This window comes from Camellia sinensis, chromosome 9 (assembly GCF_055761805.1).
Source record: "Camellia sinensis isolate YWXY chromosome 9, ASM5576180v1, whole genome shotgun sequence".
Taxonomy (NCBI): Eukaryota; Viridiplantae; Streptophyta; class Magnoliopsida; order Ericales; family Theaceae; genus Camellia; species Camellia sinensis.
The window spans coordinates 185,454,966-185,462,100 of record NC_138969.1 but is presented as its reverse complement, the minus strand read 5'-3'; positions in this window follow the sequence as shown (position 1 = coordinate 185,462,100).

Genomic DNA, 7,135 nt, shown 5'->3' with positions numbered 1-7,135 from the left:
ATGAACATGCTTCGTCTATGTAGTCAGCGGATATGCTCAGTGGTCAACTAGGGCAAAGGGCAAATTTATTAATCTATTCGGCTCTGTAACCATTTCTTTTCATGTTTTTAATCTATATGGCACGTTTCAGTTTCTCAATGCTTAATCATTCACATTCATTAGCAAAACGGGCATTTTCATTAATAAACTGCATGAGTACATTTACTTTATACATGAAAATGGCCTAATTCCAAAATAAAGTGCTAACAAAAGCTAACAAAACAAACAAAACAAAAGCAGAAGAAAATATCTATTACAAAAAACGACCGATCAAAAGTCCAAATCCTTTCGATCCGATTCTAGCAGTTCGACTTCTAATTGCTCATAAGTAATCGACTGATCGAGAGTCACCTTGGCGGCTGCCAAAGCTTCGAGCCATCCATGCTTAAAGCCTCAATTCTTGAACTTCAAGGCTTCATCAGCATACAACTCCTTGGCCTTCAACTCGCCGGCATCAAAGGCTTTGGCCGCGTCTGCCTCAGCAAGCTTCCTCGCTTTCTTCTCCACTTTAAGATCGGCCTTCAGTTTTGAGATTTCTTCTTGAGCCGACTTTAGGGAGCCGTCTATCAAGCTTGCTTTCTCATCGACGGCCCTTTGGAGAAGATTGGCGTGTTGAGCTTTCTCCTGAGCAGCAACAGCCCTTGCTTGTTCTTCTTCAGTCTTCAACGTCGTCGTAGACAAATCGACAATTGCAGCGATGGCCTTGATTTTCTTTTCTTCTAACTGGCCTTCAAGGATGCCGAATCGCTCTACGACATCATAATGACGACGGCCGATCTCGGTGATCCTTCCCGCTGCCTAGCAAAACAATGAAGCCAAGACATGTTAGTCTGAGTAGGAATTGAAAGTTTAGTTATTAGGAAATTTTAGGTGTTTTTATAACTTGCCAATATGGCCGATTGCGCTGCCAAAGCAATTAAGCTGACATCCGGTTCGGCACAGAAAATTACTTTGTCTACTGGCAAAGAGAGCGCCGAAGCCACGCTTAGGGCCACGACGAGATCTTTGATGGCCGGACCACTGGTTAGTACCAGCACACTTTCATTTGTGGTTGGATGACGAATGCCTCGGATAAATCATCTATGATGGGCGGCATCTCCACCCTTGGTCGTTTATCAATTGGCTCCTCCAATAACTCGGTTGCGATCTCGGCAGGTCTTTTCTGCTGTATCAAATCAGCTCCCAAGACTTATGTCTGGCTCTTTTCAGGAACAAACTCGGCCACGATCGTTTCGCGGGCCGTTTCTTCTGTAGGAACCTTGAGTGTCAGTGTTACTTGACTCCTCCCCGCACCGTTGACTTGCCTCTTGGCCGCCATCCTCTCTGCATTTCGTTGTCTGGCAAACTGGGCAAGTGATTCTCCGCCTATCTCTTCGGCTTCAGATTCGGCCCCAGGAAGATTTTCTAATCGGGTGAAAATGTCGTCCTCTGGAGTAGATAAATCTACTTGGCCAGAGGTAGAGGAGTGATCGATGCAATGGTCAGAGCTGATGTGCTCAAATACCAATTCAATTTCTCTATTAAGTTCCTTATCCTCTGCATGGCCCTCAGATTGCGCTTCTTCGCCGACCTCGTCGACAGTGTCGGAACCCTCAACACCAATATCCCTTAGACTTTTGTAACTAAGGAATATAAGTGCAGTAAGCTGCCGTTCATGTTTCGGCATAAGGATATTATTTGTCGTTGAGAAAGTGGAGTAGATTGGGTCGTATCTAAGCAAAACATGGGTTGCGCGCCCTTGTCCTTAAAGATTTGCATGGCCTTTGTAATTAAGGACCGTTTTGACTTGCTCCAGAACGGCTTCGTCTGTCAATGTCAATGCCCTTTTCAAGTCGTTGCCCGCAGGACAAACAAATGATTAGCACCCAGTATTTGAGTCGAATAAATTGTTCATTTTAAGACATGCTAACAATTCTAGTCGGCCACCTGGTTTGCCTTTTTGCCTCAACACTAGGACTTGGCGATCTTCTCGCTCGCCGAATTCCCAATTGCCTCGGATGATGACCATGACAACGTCAACCCTTTTTCCAGAGTTGGCGAGCATGGTTACCAAGTGATGGTCAACATTTTTGTCTCTCAGCCCTGTTGGCCGGTTGATTTCGCCATAACATAGCAATGCCGAATAGCTGGGATTCCTAGGTTAAGACCTAGTCGGCGATTCAATTCTACCATACCCATGATTATTTGGTAGAAGTTCACGTTAGGCTGGGAAGGAATTCCTTAATAGCGCAGGACTGTCCTAAGAAAATGATGGAGGGGGAATCGAACTCCACCCTCAGCAATTGCCAAAAAAGGGAAGTTAATGGAGTTTGTGTCAGCCCTCTCCATGTCCACCACAATGTCTGCAACAAGGGATAGGTGAACGTCGTCTGGGATGGAAAAATGACGACAGAAGGCTGTGATTCGCTCTTCTGAGAGGAGGGCTTTCAAGTGCCTCGCTATTTAAAATGGAATACAAACAAAATGTATACTAAAAAACAAAACACTCAGGGGATTGGAATAAGAGCAGAACGAGAAGAGAAAGTGGAACGTACAAGTCAAAGAAGAAGATGAACAGTGGGGAGCGAAATTGCAGAAGTCCTGAAGGAGGTTGATGTAAAGGATGCCAAAGAAGATTGAGAGCCTTTTGATTCAAGAATATACGGAGGGCTGGTTTTCAAATCGAACATTAAATGATTGCCAAATACGAAGGGTGGGAAGCTGTAATGATTAAAATATCGAGCTTGTTCTGACGAGTTAGTTCCAAAAAGAGTCCAACCGCCGTATTTCTGACTTTCGAGAGTTTCTGACATGGTATCCAACAGGAATGTATTAACCAAACATGCCGACCAGAATGAACTTACTCGGATGTTTGGGGGGCAATTGTGGTGGCCGAGTTTAAGTCGGCCCAGGTTGGGCTTTATCCTCAAGATTGCCAAATATACAGTGATAAACAGGGTTGTGGCCGACTAGAACCTATCTGTAGGGCCGAATAGGCCACAGATCTTGTGGAAACGACTGGGGGTCCAGCTATGAGGCTAGGGTGTCTATAATAGAAAGTGGGTCCCTGAAGAGCAATAAAAAAAGGAGGACCATCAGCCAAATATGGGGCATGTGAAAAAGAAGTGATAACTTGTGATAAAAGAAAAACTCGAGAGAATATTAACTTGTCTGTTGGAGTGCTAATTTCGGCACTTCCAACTGAAGTATACACCCCCATCTCAGGTACCAATTCGAGGATTAAGAAAGTCTGCTTGGGCCAAAGGGTATTTCCAAACCCCATCACCACACTTTTCATTTAATATGAATAATAATTTCATAAACAATCTTAATTTACTTAAAATTAAAAACTTTAATTATAAAAACTATGAAAATTACATTAAACAAAATGTAACTAACAATTAGCTCAAAAGATCATTTTCTGTAGTTTGAAACTATAATGTTTATTTTATTTTATGGTAAACAATCGAAAAGGGAAAAAAATTATTAAAATTCCATCAATATAGTCATTAGTGATTTTCCTAAAGAAGTCATAAGAAATGTATTGTGAGATCCACCAATATATATTAGAGCAAGAACCAATTTAAAACCAAAAAAATAAACAATATAAATTTTCTTAGTTGATAATCTAAATTTATATAAGTTGCATTATGAATATAGAAGACAACATAATTTGTTGAATTGATCTTGCATTGTAGGATTTTCCATTAAACCCTTTTTTTTTAAATTTTTTTTATTACCAATTGAATTTTAGTACCAAAGTAGTTAAAGATACCAAATTTAATATTAATTTAAAGGAATTTTATTTATATACAAATTCTCAAACATAAATAATTTGTAATGCCATAATTTTATTATTGTATCTGTTAGTATTTCATTAATCAAATTGCAAACAAGAGCAATATCAAAACATAAAATGAGACATATATTTGAATCAGTCAGTACCTGGTTCTTAAGCTTTGATCTCAATTGTTCCAATTGTTGGTATACTTTTCTATTGCATTTCTTGCTAATGTCATTACTCATAACTAGCACTTCTGTAAAAATATTTGCCACTCTATGTTGAAGGAGAGCCCAGACAAATAGTAACACGAGAGACATACGTGTAAGTCTTAATATGTAAATTTATTGTCTAATAGATTTTGTAAAAGTTAATAGCATTTTTTATCAAACACTATTAAAAAACATAATTAATTGTAAATTTTCAGCAACAGTTTAAAAATTTTATTACAAAAAATGTCACTAATTTTTAACTTTTAGCGATAGTTTAAAAATTTTGTCACAGAAAAGCATCACTAATTGTAAGTTTTAGCAACAATTTATAAAAGTCATGACAAAAAAGTCATTAATTGTCAATTTTTAGCAACATATGCAAAAAATATCACAAAAGTTATTTTTAGCGACGATTTTACTAGGACTTATTTTTAATTGGACTTTATGAGAATTAAGTCCAACTATTAAGATTCATTGGTAGTTTACCCTATTAACAATCATGTTCTTTGTTTGTCTGTTTAGTAGGTGTTAGGTTTTTGTTATTGGCAATTCTGTTTGACAAAACTCTTTTCAATTGTGATTTTATTCGGTCTTTTATTTTAGTGAGGCTATGAATATTTAGATGCGAATCCAACCCGAATTGTGCCTTTGTAGAGGAGTTTGTGATCTTAATCCTATCATGTTTGCCACTTCACTGACTATGTCGGGGATCGAGCTACCCGGTCAGCTCGTGGGGGTTGAGGGGTAGCGCCCCTTAGCAGGCTCAGGGCAACGCCCTGGCTGGGTCGAGGGGCAGCGCCCCTAAAGCAAAAAGCAAAAAGCAAAAAGCAAAATTGCAGTCAAAGTTGTTTGTCCGCTCTAGCGGAGATGTAATTCTGTCAGAAGTTTCACTTGCCTGCAAAAGTACTGGGAATTGTGTTTTTCCGCTCAAACGGCTTTTCTTACGCTCAAGCGTAGATCCTTGCCTGAAACACGCGTTTTAGTTAGTATGCTCGAGCGGCCATTCTTGCGCTCGAGCGGAGATCGCGATTCTGATTACTATAAATCTGCGTTTCAGTCTGTTTTTAGGGCACGACTTCCAGATCTTCTTCTTGAGTATTAGAGTTTTTATCAGGAGCTTCTTTGCTTGTTTCCTTTAATATCTGTGAGAGTTTATATTATGAATTGAGTAGATTATATTAAAGGGTTTCTTTATTTTGTTTTATTCACAAAAGAGAGATTTGTTCTTCGGTGGATTCTGTAGAATTTGGACTTGAAGCTTTGGTGGATTCCGGAGTGACTCATCGTCGTGGATTCGACATCGGCGTTGTGGATTCAACATTGGGCAAGACAATTTTGAGGTGAACACGGAGCTGAAAGAGGCACATAGGGGTCGGTTCGATTCGGGCGTGGATTCACTAGGTAATTGAGAGTACATTTGTGTAATTCCTTTGTGTCTTTTTAGTAGATTGTTTTGTGACTTTTGCCTGTAGTTTTTTTTTTTTTTTTTTTTTTATCACAATTGGAGGCGCTCCAATTGTGGTTTTTTCACATAAAATTGTTGTGTCGATTTGTTTTTGATTGTTTGATTGAAATTGCTATTTACTGATTAAAATTGATACATAATCACAAATCAATATTTTCGAGATTTTAGATTTTTCAGTAAGTTTCTTTGTAATCAATGAAATTGGCTAGTCATCCAGTTATGGTTTGGCAATAATTTTTTTACTTAAATAAGTATAAAAAAATAAAATAGAATAAGAAGTTATTTGGCATGTATCACCAGTTATTTGACTCATATTATTTATCTGTTGCATCACTTCAATTTCAATTCACATTTTATATTTTTTCATATAAAGTCAAAAAGTATATTAATTTAACACTTCCTAAGCAATCTCAATAAGATGAAATGTAATATTTAAACCATAATCATTTTACTTTTTTTCTAACAACAATTACATCCAAACCAAAAAAATAAAAAAATTCTTCCAAAAATAAGCTAATTTAGCCCGACTAAATTAACCCAAAGAAAATAAAAAATAAAAAATTACTCTTCTCAAACGAATCTTGTACCTATAACAAGGGCAAGGTTTTTTTGTCAGCCAGATGAAGGGAAAGAGAAAGACCACTGATCACAAACTCCAGCAGTTGGAATTAATTGCACAGCTAGGCTACACGTGAGGTTGTTCTAAAAAATAAAAAATAAAAAATAAAAAATAGGATAAATTACAAATATACTTCTTAAAATTTGTTTAAAATATAAATTGTTTCTTGTAGTTTGAAAAATTACGAATACCTCCCTGTTAGAATTTTTTATTTGATAGAATTAATTGAAAAAGTGAAATTTCTAATTGTTCATCTATACAATAATAAAATTATCTGAATTATTAATTGAAATAAAATATTAACATTATTAAAAACTATTAATTAACTTGATGACTTATTAATAAAAGGACCTATTTGTTATAAAATTAAAAATCTTAGAGGACATAATATAATTTCTAAAACTATAGGAATAATTTATGATTTAAGTAAAGTTCATGAGGTGTGTTTATAATTTATTCTAAAAAAATAAAAAATTAATTATAGGCAAATGTAGTCTCCAGAAATCAACTTGAGAGAATTGATGGTGATTGATCAAAAAAGTGATGATGAAGAATGGTAGTTGAAAAATAGGTATTTCATGTCATGACAATTTTGATGATAATTAGTTGAATCTCAAGTCTTTTTTCATTTTTTTTATTGGTCCTAAAGGAAAACATGATCGTCGCCCGTAGGGGTGGGCAACGGTTTATCCGAACCGCTCAAACCGCCCAATCCGCCCAACCCGCATATAAATGGGCGGTTTCGCAAACATAATACGGGCGGTCGCGGTTTGAAATATGACAAATTTGCTGGTTGCGGGCGGGTTGCGGTTTAAACCCGCAACCCGCAAAAACTGCCCGCACTTTAATTATTATTATTATTATTATTATTATTATTATTATTATTCTTTATATACCAACTTTGTAACTTTTACAGGAGTACTGTTATATTCTCTATGACACTAGAATCCTTATTTTTAAGTATTTCTCAACTTTCTTAATGCCGTAGAATTATAAAGTCCTAAACTTGGTTTCTTATTTGATTTTCATGGGTGATTTAT